Source organism: Hevea brasiliensis, chromosome 15 (genome assembly GCF_030052815.1).
Source record: "Hevea brasiliensis isolate MT/VB/25A 57/8 chromosome 15, ASM3005281v1, whole genome shotgun sequence".
In the NCBI taxonomy this organism is placed as follows: domain Eukaryota; kingdom Viridiplantae; phylum Streptophyta; class Magnoliopsida; order Malpighiales; family Euphorbiaceae; genus Hevea; species Hevea brasiliensis.
The window spans coordinates 49,236,782-49,248,413 of record NC_079507.1 but is presented as its reverse complement, the minus strand read 5'-3'; positions in this window follow the sequence as shown (position 1 = coordinate 49,248,413).

The window sequence follows — 11,632 nt, the reverse complement described above, 5'->3', positions numbered from 1 at the left end:
GGTAGATCCGATTCTGTGTTGAGTAAGGAATCTCTAGTAATGCCTGATATTCTTCCATATTAGGAACTGTATCAATGTCATTGAAAGAGAATACCCCGTACTTAGGATTCCAAACTGACAGCATGGCCTTTAATGCCGGGATTTGGACCTTGACTCGCATTGGGGTTGCAATTTTCCCGTATTTCCTTTCAAATCGTGCCTTGACCTGATCGGGAAGCGACCTCCATCCATTAGACAGACCCTCGAGGCTATTCATTCTGACCTCAATTTTATTCAGATCCCATGAGGGTAGTAAGCTAGCATGTGCCTTGGAAACATTATTTTGTGAGGGTGCTGGAGTATGAGTTGATTTGGACCAAAGTTTAGCATTCTGAACTTCTTCTGCTGACTGACTCGAGGATGCCATGATAAAAAATGGTGCCTTATCCTTTTCACAGACTCTTGGTTTGATGATGCCTGCGGAAAAACTCGTTAGCAAGATAAATTTGGGTAATTTTGAATCATACTGTTGGCAGGGTGACACATACACATTTATCAAAGTAGGAAAATGTGTAGGTGTTTCAGTAGAATTCAAGATTACCCTCACAAAAACGAACAAAAGGAAATTAAAGCAGAACAGGGTAAGAGTAAGTATGCCCCTTTTTGTCCTAGCATAGGGAGACTCCTGATACCGGATGAGTGCTACCTAATTGGATAGTTCTATCTTATAAGGTAGCTTACTACGGCTTTCAGCTATTGTGATAGTTTAGCTCAAGGTCTAATTTTCTAAAAGCCACAGGTTCCCAAATTGCCCCTACTGTAACAGTAGAGCCCCGTTCTATAACCATGATATTATCGGGAAAATTCCACGAGTATCACAGTGGATAGAACGAGTTTCAATCTGAGCAGAAGCCTTCACGGATACTAACGGGGTAAAACCCACGGGTACCGCTACATGACCCCCTCATACTTTCCTAAAAGGGTAAGAAAGCCCGGGTATAGGACCGAAGTGTGTGAGGACATCGTGTGAGTGTTCAGTGTGTGAAGGGACACCTTTACCTCTTCCCAATTCAGGGGGATTTTATTCTTTCCATTTTTTCCTTTTTCCTTTTTTTTCGAAACGAAGAGCACTGTAGGGGGATAAAACAAGCAAAACAAGCAAAACAAGCGAAACAGTTAGTAAGAATAAACAAAAATTAACACGTAAACTATTGCCGGGTGAGCCCACCTAACTATAATTTGATTGGAAAATTAAATCTACTTTTTAGACCTCTAGACCGGGGTTAAATTCGGTTAAATGTCCCCAGCGGAGTCGCCAAGCTGTCGCAAGGAGTTCTGCGGTCGCCTGAACGAACCCTCACCGAAGTGGGAAAGAGTGAGGAGTCACCACCTTAGTTTTGAGGGAAACTAAAGAAAACCATTTGTGAAAATAGATTGAAATGAAACCACTTCAATACAGAGATTCTAGGTTCGGGGTCCATAAACGGGTGGGGAAGGTGTTAGGCACCCCACCTCGTCCCTTAATAAGGGTAAGTAGATTTAATTTTGCATTAGTTAGGAGGGCTTGAATGGACATGTTGATCCTTTTGATTAAAGGAACATTTGATTTTTCACTAAATTTGGATCACCCAGATACATAAGTAAATGAGACAACCTTAGTGAGTTACTGTTGTATGTTAATTTTATTTGAAAGGAATATTTTATTAAAATTTAATTTAAGAATTGGATAAGAACTCTTCTCCAAACTCTTTAATATTTATTAAAATTCTGAGTTGAGACCGGATAAGAACTCTCCTCCGATCTCTATTCAATATTTATTAAAATTCTGAGTTGAGACCGGATAAGAACTCTCCTCCGATCTTTATTCAATATTTATTAAAATTCTGAGTTGAGACCGGATAAGAACTCTCCTCCGATCTCTATTCAATATTTATTAAAATTTTGAGTTGAGACCGGAGAAGAACTCTCCTCCGATCTCTATTTAATATTTATTAAAATTTTGAGTTGAGACCGGATAAGAACTCTCCTCCGATCTCTATTTAATATTTATTAAAATTTTGAGTTGAGACCGGATAAGAACTCTCCTCCGATCTATATTAAGTATTTATTTTAAATTTTAGATTGAGAACCGGATAAGAACTCTCCTCCGATCTCTTTTAAACTATTTGTTAAAAATTTTGTTTGAGGAACGGATAAAGACTCTCTTCCGACCTCTTCGAAATTTGGACACAGCCATATATCATAGGAGTCTAAGTTTAAGAGTTCTAGTATTTAAAGGTGCCAAAGGTCGAAATAAGACTTCTTTTAACTCGTTGGTATTTTGAGACTAAATGAGGGACGCCGGACTGAATTTTGCTGACCTCCCCTGAGGTCACTTTACCAGTATCCTATCTGTACCCCTTTACTTATCTGAGTTTTGATTTTTTTTATTCTGCCTTATGGCATTATGCCGGATCGCCTTCCATGTCAGCCTAGTGATTCAATTTTGCTATTTCCCTGACGTATTATTTAGACCCTCTTTTTTAAAGAGACACTTTAAACACACTTACCTACATTTTGCCTAGCTACTTCTACGTAACTCGGGACTAAATGACTTGCGTTCAGAAATAATAAAGATTAACAAAAGTGTGGGTTAGCCAGCACGGGAGTAAACTAGAGCATCTCTTTCCTTTGTATTTTTTTTAGCGTGACATGAACTTAAAGAAAACAACAGGCATAAGAAAGAGGACAAAAGGAAATACGTGAAACGAGAACTAGACTTAATAAAATGGCGATATTAACACTGACCTGTAGGGAGTCGAGTCTATTGAACTAACCACAGAATCGCAAAAAGTAGCAAGATTGCAGGTTGGCAGCCGGAGGACTATGGTTTGCCTCGAAATGAAGTGTTCTTTGTTAAAATGTAAACAGGTCAAAATAACCAAGCTTGAGTGGAGTTGAGCTTAGACAATATGCATGGAAGTAGAGGATAACAAAGACAGAAAGTGAGAGTGCCACAGGATAATGAACAAATTGAAAATGAAAAATTTCAGTATTCAAGAATTCCTTTTGCAAGAAAACACTTCAGAAACCTAGTTTCAAAAGTTTTTTCTATGAAAACACCAAAAAAAATAGCAGAGTAACAAACTGAATTAAGTTTCAGAGTTATTCCACTATAGTTACTGCCTCTTGTCTGTATATTTTTTTCTGTCCTTTTGAACAGTTTTCAGGCAGGTATTTATAGGAATCGGGTGCTCCCCATGAAGGGTCAGGATTTATTTTGAGGAAGATGGAGGGTCTGGATTTTGAAGGACATGATCGGATGCTTGAGAATTAAAGAGAACCAAAGTGAACTGCTGAGATTATTCTTCAGAATATTTGTCCTTTTCTTCTTTCAATCTGACGGTCTCAAATCCTCTTGTCCGGAGCGATCTGAGGGCTAAGAGCGAAAGGCGCTGGTCTTGTCGTCTCCTCTCTTGATCCAAGGGCTCCGGGTTCATCCTTACAAGTGAAATCAACGGTGGAGATTGGGATGTACAGGACTGTCATGACATACCCTGGCACCTGTCAGCATTGCGGGCGATTCTTAGGCGTGCGGTGGAGATCTCGTCTGCCACGCTTTAACTACCTCGGCTCTGATTCTGATGACGATTATTTGGGATTTGTCTTATTCTTTTTGCCTTCCGATCCCTCCCACGCTCCTATTCCGATCTCTCATGCTGATCTCCCATCTTCCGATCTCTATTATTTCGATCCCTAGAGATCTCCCAAATGATGTAATCCGATCTTTTGAAAATAAAAGTCAATTATCATCTTATTATTATTGCATTGATTATTTTCCGATCTCTGATGTGTTTATCCGATCTGGTTCCCAACTGAACAACCCTTAACTGATCCACAATTCGAAACATTTATCTTAATATGCCGATCTCTAATTAGCCGTTCTCTTTATGGAATTTGAGAGACGTGTCAGAACAGTTGGCGAATCCCGTTAACCGATGCATTGCCTGGGATATCGTGAGCATTAAATGCTCGGACGAGTATAAATAGGGGTAGGGGTTAGCCAGTTTCTTACTTATGCCATTTTCTATCTCTCGCAAGCAATTCCAAAACTCTCCCGATTTTCAAGCTCTTCCGACTCCGTTCAAGCTCCGGTAAGGGTTTTAATCCTTCTTTTAGCTTTAAGTTCTTTGTTTTCCTTAAAAATGAGCGGCGCCGAAGGTCAGAGAGCGACGAGCCCTCCTTCTATTCAATTCTCGTGGTCGTCTGATGAAGAAGAGGTGGTCGGGCCGAGCGCACAACCAGAACCTCTTAGGGTCTCCGTTCCAGCTCGGGGGCGGATCGCACCATCAAGGCATGCACCTTCTTCGGGGAGGGAGAATCTTCCTATGGACGAGCTGCCGTCGATCTTGCAAGAATCCGATCTGCAATCGTTTAGCCAGGAGTACAACATTGAGCCCGATTCATATGAACTTATCCGGTGTCACGGCGATCACCGAGCCAATCACTTCTTTGAAGAGAATGACATGGTGATGGTATACGAGGAACAGTTAAAGGCCAGTCTTCGGTTCCCTCTGGACGACTTCTTCAAGGAGGTCCTAAAATTTCACCGAGTGTGCATTGCCCAAATTCACCCTAACTCGTGGCAGATCTTGGTAGCCTTCCGAGGCCTGTGCCGAGCTAAGGGAATCAGACCTACGGCTAAGGTGTTCGCCGAACTGCACAGGCTAACTCGCCCAAAGGACGACGAGCACTGGTTCTTTCAGGCGAAGCCTCATTGTGGGCTCTTCACCGACCTGCCTTCCTCCCTTAAGAATTGGAAGAACCGCTTCTTCATTCTGAGGAGCAAAAATCCGACCTGCTTCGAGGACTTCCCCCGTAGCTGGTGGCACCAGGGGCCCTTGATTCCGAAGCGTATTACCCTGAATAAGGAGGAAAGCCTAATAGTGATGGAACTGAAGAATCAAGCTGCCACTCAAAAGTACTCCTGTTTAGATGCGGTGACTGCCGAGCTGCATCATTGGACGATGGAGTTGATCACGGGCGAAAATCGCGGGCTTCAGCTCTCTGATCTTGGCATCGGTATTTTCTACTTCTCAGATCTTTGGACCTTAGCGATCTCACTGACCTCTTTTTTGTGCAGGTATGGCGGGTGGTGAAGGTTCCAGGAAGCGGAAGAAAGAAAGAGAGATTTCCTGGAAAATAAAGGAGATGAAGCGTTCGGCATTACTTCAAACACCCGGCCATGAACCTGGGGAGATACAAGGGGACCCGCCTCGACCTTCGGGACCGCCGATCGCAGAAGCTGTCCGATCTCCTCCTCGGACGAAGAGCGCCTCCACCTCCTCCGGTTGCTCCAAGCACGAGAAGGGGTCGTTCTCGACCTCTGCGAGGCCCCCTTCTCATGTCGCTCAAGTCGATTGCTTCCTGGAGAACAACCGACTGTTCGGAGAACCCGATTTTGCCAAAGTCTTGGGGTCCTCTATCCGCCGGGAGGATCGGGACGGTGTCTCCGGACAATCTTGACGACATCCTAACCCGATCCATGAGTCTGAACGTAGAGTGCTTGGTGAACCAGCACATAGTCCGGGAAAAGGCGCACCGCCTGGGTAAGGAGGTCGAGAAGAAGGGTCAAGAAATGGCATCCCTCCGATCCCAACTCTCATCCGCTCAGGATTACATATCTCAAATGGAGGGGCGGATGAAGTACTATGAGGATAAGGCGAGCAGGACTCATGTTCGTGAAAGGGATCATGCTCTTAGAGAAGTCCAGGCGCTCCGGGCCAACGAAGCTGCTCAGGTCGCTCATCTTGCTGAGGAGCTTAAGGCAAAAGATGAAGAGATGGTGATAGGAATAGCCGGTGCTTATGTGAACGCTGACAAGGATCTCTTGGCCGAGCTCCAGAAGCGTTACCCGGATGAGGACTTCTCTTGGATGGCCGACCTGGCTCCCGAAGGCGAGGAGGAAAGCGAAGAGGAGGCCGAGGGTGAGAGAGAAAATGAGCAAAATGTAGATCAGGCTGGGGGTGATCCCCCGGCTGAATGACTTGTACAAATTTTTGAAATGAAATGAAGTGGAATGCCCCTTTTTGTTTGATGAATGGTTATGATCGGAAAATTTCTAAATTATTAAACACTTGATTGTCTGAGTATGTTGAAATAACTGAAGATGATTATTAACCTAAGTGTGAGAGATCGGAAAACACAATGAGCATGAGATCGGTAGGGAAGAAATCTTTGAGCAGGACTTGATTAAAATTGGAAATTTGACTTGAACACTTAAGATCGGAATCCTCATTAAACCGGACCAAAACCTTAGCTCTTAAACTTTTGAAAGGGAGATCGGCAATAAAACGGGTAAGAAAAGATCTAGTTCACTTCGTTTATACTACAACGGGTCGGAGAGATCGGTGAGCGATTTAATAGACTGGTAAGGATTTGACTGATGTGAGGACTTAGCATTGATTCAATTCTTTGAGGAGAGATCGGAAATGTGACTGTCTATCAAAGAGGGATCGGAAATGAGATTAGCTGTCAAAAGGAGACTTAGTACTGGGGTCAGTTTCAAAGTTTTATTGATTTTGGGGATCGGCCAAAATATGGTGTCGACAACGAATATCTCAAGCCGTGACTACCCGTCCTATCCATAGCTAACACCACATCACACGCACGCCAACGCACGCACACTGCTCCAAATTACCACAACAACATACATGGCACTTTAACAGTTGTGAATGCAACATAAAACGTGCCTAGAGTTTAACTACATAGATATATGCATATAGGTGATGCATGGGCATGCTTAAAAATATAATAATATTGAAATTACAATTAAAATTAATATTTTACTCACAGTACACCGATGATTATTGTGGCTGCTGGATGCAGGAAAATAGCTGACATCGATCACCTAATAATTAAATTATAAATTTATTAGTACTAAGTCAAAATAAAACTCTAAAGAGGCAATAGACAGCCTAATTCATGCCGAAAATCTTGCAGAGTTTTCCCTATACCTGGGACCTACCCAACCTGCAAAAAGGCTCAAATAACACTTCTAAATTCTCAATTTCCACAATCACATCTCATCAATATCACATGGCCCCTCCTGGGCCCTCCAAATCAGACAATACTCAAAATCTTAAAAATTACGTTTTAGTCCCTATAATTGACATTTTTCAAAAATCCACTCAAACAAGCTCTAAAAATTCTAAAATTTTGCCCCGCGGTCCTTAATAATATTATAAGGCTATTGCAAAATGAATTGAAATTTTCTAATCACCTATGAATATTTTATTCAAGAATTTTACTCGATTCCATAAGTTTCTAACATCTAACATATTATTAATTCAACCCAATTAAATATTCACATATTTAAACCTCCATCCTCAAGCTTCAACCAATTATATAAAATTTAATTATCTTGATTTCAAATAATCTTATATGCCCATATGCTAAAAATCTAACTAAAATCCATCTATATTTTTCAAAAATATTCTACAATCACTCAAAAATTCAACAAACACCATAGAATATCTCTAAATAATTTTACTTTCATCATATATATTTCTTAGAATTTTTCTACAATTTTTCCTGTTTAAGAAACACTGTATTTATGCTCCACAGACAGAGAAATAATAGAAATTATCTTGCCCGAAGTTTATCTGTGTCTCAAAAATTTATCAGGAAGCCTCTGGAAGTTGAATCATCTCCATAGCCCACCGGAGCCACCGCCGGAACCACCGCGCACAGTGGCCGGCCGCTGGTCGCCGGCAACATTTGCCGAATCTGATCATACCACTATGTTCCTCTCCTCTTCCTCAGTCCATAGGTGATCTCAGATCATCGATCCAACGGTCGAATCGTCCTAGATCTGACGAAAAAGCTTGAAAAACCCGAAACTTCTCTCCTCCATATCTCACTCATCCGACCTCCATTTGCTGCAAAATTGGTATCAAAAGAAAGCTCTCGGAACAAGCTTTCCAACGCCACCTGAATCGCCTCGATCGGACATCGGATGAAGCCGGAATCACGCCGGAAAGCCGCTGCCCACTGTGCGTGCGTTTTCTCTCTCTTCTCCCTCTCTTGCCGCCGTTTCTGGTGTCTGGCCGTCGCCGGAGGGTCGCCGGCCGGGTAGGGAGCCACTTGGGAGGTCGCCGGCCGGTTACCGGAGAAAGAAAGAAGAAGAAGAAAAGAGGGAAGAAGAGGAGAGAAGAGAAAATTGGGGGGGGGGGGAATGGGACTTTGGCGTGTGACAGTGGGCCCCCCCTTTTTTTTTTTTTTTCTGGATGTTACAATTTTAATTTCAAAAAATTATTATTTATTCCCTCCATTTCAGTGATGGAAACTAACTACTTAGTTTCTTTATTTTTAAAAAATATATTATTTAGTCTTCTTATTTTTAGTTCGTTTAATTCTTTAGTTTATTAGTCAAATTTTTTTATTAATCAATAAATTTTAGTGTTAGTCAAACTTCTATTTAATCCCTATATTTTATAGAAATTAATTACTTAATCCATGTATTTTGAAAAGCTTATTCCTAGATGAAAGATAGAAATTTTGTTGTGTAGATATTAAATTTAAATTTACATGTTTTAAAATTATTAACTATTTTAATTTAATTTTATGGGCATCACTTTTGTATTTTCTGTATTAGGAATAACACTTGATCAAGTATTACTTAATCTAAATCTCCAAGTAATTAAGGTCATAATTCAAAAAATTGATTTTCAATAAGGAAAACATAAAAATGATACTTAGGGAATTAAATGAAATTATACTTGAATAATTTAAAAAGGAAATGTAAATTCAGATTTAATATTCAGTCAACAAAATTTTTATTTTTTATATAAGAATTTTTTTTTTAATTTTATATTTTTCAAAATATAAGAACTAATTTAATTAGTTTTATTAAAATAGAGAGACAAAATAATATTATTTTTCAAAATGCAATGATCGGTTAATTAATTTCATTAAAATAGAAAAATCCAAAAATAGTTTGACTATATTAAAATCAATTGGCTATTAGAAAATTAGACGGATGAATTAAATAATTTAACACAAGTAAAATACAGAAATTAAATACATATTGTTCTAAACGTAAGATTAAATAATTAATTTTATTAAGAAAAAAAAAATTAATAATAATTTTTTATTAATTCTTTTATAAAAATTAAAAATTTTAAAAATTATTATATACTCCTGAAGTATATACTCCTTTTATACAAAATCATGATCCACTCCTTAGGAAAAATAAAGTTTTGTGTTAAGGGAGCACTAAAATTTTGTCTGCCGAAAAGCTCACTCCTCTCCACTTTCTACAACCAAGTTCAAATACCATTGTGGGTTTCAATATAAAGATTGTTTGATGAGTTCGCCCAAAAAGGGACAATTGGTCAAATACGCAAGGTGTTATTTTGGTGAAGATTTGCCCCTTAGGCTTCGTATGGTTCAAAATAGTCACTTTGTGGGAAGTTTACTTCTTATTCTTTCAAAGGCGTTAAGATTTGAACATATTTAATTGATATATTAAATTTTCAAGAAATAAAAGTGTGTTGATAAAAATGACATAAATATTTTTATTCTAAATAAAAGTATAATATTTAAATAAGGTAGTTTTTTCTGATGAGGATGTTGGGGTGGACGGCTTGGTGCGCATGGTGTTATCTTTTGCTACCTCTGTTAAACTAGCTACGGATAGAGTTCCAATAGGGAATGAGAGGTTTTTAAGTCGAGAAGAGAGATGGATTGGTTGGAAAGCTCCACAGGAGGGCTGGTGTAAATTGAATTCAGATGGAGCTTTTAAAAAAGAAGGTAGTAGAGCATTTTGAGGTGGGTTAATTAGGGATGCTAATGGGCATTGGCTGTCTGGGTTTGTGTTGAATTTGGGTAGGAGTTCAGTCTTTATAGTTGAGGTATGGGCTCTTTTCACAGGTCTGAAGTTAGCATGGGAGATGGGGCTGTGGAAAATTGTTGTGGAATGTGATAATGTTGGGGTGGTGCAAATGGCTTCTAGTGCTGAGGAGGGTTTGGGTTGTTTTAAGGTGTTAGTACAGGCCATTAAGAGATTAATTAATAGAAATTGGGAGGTGAGGCTAGTCCATATTTTCAGGGAGGCGAACGTATGTGCAGATGCTTTTGCTAATTATGCAATTTCGTTTCTTGTTGGTGCGCATGTGTTGATTTCTCCTCCGCAGATGTTAGGTCCTCTGTCAGAGCATGATTGTGCTGGTGTTGCTTATGCTAGGACTGTGTGTTTAACTTGTCTTGAGCTTCTATTTCTTACCCAAAAAAAAAAAAATTAAAATTAAAATATTCAATTTAATAAAGCTTATTTTATATTGTCCAAATATTCAACTCACACAATAATTAATATATAATTTTTTTTATAATATAATAATATAATAATAAATAAAATATAATAAAAATTCTTGAATTTAATTTAATTTTTTTTCTTTATATTAATGTATATTGAATACAAAATAATACCATGAAATTTTTTTCATACAACTACAGAGAAAAATAAAAAAATAATACTAAGGCTTCATTTGTTTTATGAAAAATATTTTTTAAAATAATATTTTTATGTTTTCTACACTCATAAAAGTTAGTTAATAAAAATATTTTCTTGATAAAACAAAAATTAAATCATTTTTTAAGAAAAATTACTTTCTTTTTTTAAAGAGAAAATTATTTTTTATTTTTTAAATTTTAATAATTTTATTAAAATATAAAAAATAATTATATATACATAAAATAAATATATACTGTTAATTTAATATTATAATTAAATAATAAAAAATATTTTCATGAAAAATATTTATTTCAAAAATATTTGTATGAAAGATATTTTTCATTCACAAATTATTTATTATAAAATAAATCACATCTAAATTGAAATTAATTAGATTAGAGAAAGAAATTTACTTCTTTATTTATATGCGGTTTGTCATTTTTAAGTATTTTTAATAATTAATTAGTATGAATAGCGATATGAAAAATAAATTTTTTAATGTAATTGATAATATTAATTAATAATATTAAAAAATTACTGTATCTAATTTAACGTTACTATTTATTGAATGGTTACAATGACATAAACCCTGTGACACACTTGCATCACCTCTCTCCTAAAAACATTACAATCAAAACTGTACAGGTGTATTGCTGCCACTTTCAGAGCTATAAATGCTATCACTGTTGGGGAAAACATAATTAATGATATATATTAATATAAAATATTGCTAAATATGCAACTGGTTTCAATGTGTAGACATGACCAAGGAAAAGAGAAAGCTGACTCAGCCCTCACCTCAGGCCCCAAATTTCATGGAAAGTTCAGAAAGTGTTGCCAATTGCCAATGCCAGCCAATTTGCTCTCTTTTACCCCTTTTATAAGTGAAGAATCAATATTCCATTTCAGTCCAAGAATAACCTTTTGTTTCCATTTAGATCCCAATGTTGTAGCCTCCATTTTTGAAAATATTTTTAAACGAATTGCACTCAAATAATAATTTGTTATTTTTTAGTTTAATTTATAATTAAAACCCTGAAATATATCAAAACTCATAGGTTAGCCCTTGATTTATTTTTGAGTAACCGTGCTTAAATTTAAATTTTATTAATTAATTAGCCACCACCACTAATTGTTTCAAATTAAAAAATAATTAATGAA